The sequence below is a fragment of the Capsella rubella genome, unplaced genomic scaffold, assembly GCF_000375325.1.
Source record: "Capsella rubella cultivar Monte Gargano unplaced genomic scaffold, Caprub1_0 scaffold_2, whole genome shotgun sequence".
Classification (NCBI taxonomy): Eukaryota; Viridiplantae; Streptophyta; class Magnoliopsida; order Brassicales; family Brassicaceae; genus Capsella; species Capsella rubella.
This window is the reverse complement of record NW_006238922.1, coordinates 5,889,340-5,891,241: the sequence shown is the minus strand read 5'-3', so window position 1 is coordinate 5,891,241 and position 1,902 is coordinate 5,889,340.

Sequence of the window (1,902 nt, the reverse complement as noted above, 5' to 3'; positions counted from 1 at the left end):
TATATTGAGGAAACTAATTTGACTGATTAAATATATTTACAAATATAGGAGAGAAAACATACCTAGCAATACAAAATAGGGTTATACAAGATAAAAGAATCAATATGTTAATAATCTGTTTCACATGGTCATACCTCCATGATTTTGAAGGTTTACAAATTTTAAATGTCCTTAATATATTTTATTATGCTTAATATCAAAATACAATATTTAATATTGCATATAAAAATTAATAGTTTACATAGGTGTTTTATTTTCTTTTGGTCTTTGTTTCGTGCAAAAATACTCTGAACAAAGAATTTTCTATAACCAGCAACTCAAAATATTGTTTGTAATTGTTTCTCTGTCTTTGATTATTTGAACTTATTTTCACAAGTTGTTTTGAATAGTTTACTAGGAACATTCCAACAAATTATTTAAGTAAATTACAAGAATGGTAGATTTATCGCCACAATTACTACAACGTAGTAAAACTCGACAAAATATCTGAAAATCTAAATATAGTCTTATCAGAAAATAGGGTATCTAAAACATTGGATAAGAGTATATATTTTTTTTTTTGGTCAAATGGATAAGAGTATATATATTTAAAGGTTATAATACCTCATTCTAGGCATGTCAATCGGGCTAGCCCGGCCCGGCCCGGACCGAAACCCGTAAAGCCCTCGTATATGTGAGCCCGGCCCGGCCCGGCCCGAAAAATTTCCGAGCCTATATTTCAAAGCCCGGCCCGACCCTAACAGGGCTACAGGGCTTTTCGGGCTTTTTTGGGCTTTATTTACCGATAAAAAATCAATTTCTAAGTTCATAATAGTTTTTTAGAAACTATATTTAAAGGTCTACGATAAAAATAATGCATCAAAGTTTAAATAACTTATCAATATTCAATAAAACTAACTTAATTTAAGATAAAAAAATAAAAGTCAAATAAATTATTTACACTTTAACCCAATAAAACATGGAACTAAAATACTTTAAAGTATAAGATAGAGTCAAAATTTAATAGATATTTTGATGATTTCAAAATCATGATACTTAAATATATTTAGTTTTAGCTTTGTATAAAGATTTTAAAAGTAATAAGTAAGACTAGTAAGTAAATATGAAAACTATAACATTAATCAAATCTTTTAATCAAACTAAAATATTCAAAAAATTCAAAATATATTTGTATAAGGGCTTTTCGGGCCGGCCCGAGCCCGACCGGGCTAAGCCCAAAAAACCCTTTAGCCCGAATGGGCTTAGCCCAAAAGGCCCGATTTTTTCTGGACATATATATTTAAGCCCGAGCCCGATGTTTTTCAGGGGTGGGCCAAACTAGCCCGCGGACTTTAGCCCTAATTGACATGCCTACCTCATTCTAACTTGGATTCACTTTTTACATATAATTTATTTTGATACATGTATATGATTAATATTTTAATGTCTTTTGATATTTTGAAAATATCATATGGCCTATATTACTCTTTCTGTTTTAATTTATACAAATTCAACATAATTTATAATTAATATTTTAATAATTTAAACATTTTTTATGGATCCGGGTTAGGTGTGGATAGCAGTGAATATAGGTATATCCATATCCATATAATTTTTGTCATGAATATAACAGATCTAGATCTAAGTACTCAAAAATTCAAGAGTATTTGATATGGGTGGATCCCTATATTGTAGTATATTTAGCATAAACTTTATAGCCTAATGAAAAATAAAGATCTAAAGTGGATTGCTTATAAAACATAAAAATGGAAAACTAAAGTTATATCCATATAGAAAAATGAGAAACAATCTTACTGATTTACATAGTAGAGAACTCGCAAAAAGAGAACATGATTTGTTTCTCACTTTCTCTCTCATTTCCGGAGTGAAGAAAGCGGGCTCGCCTAATCACCACCAATATCC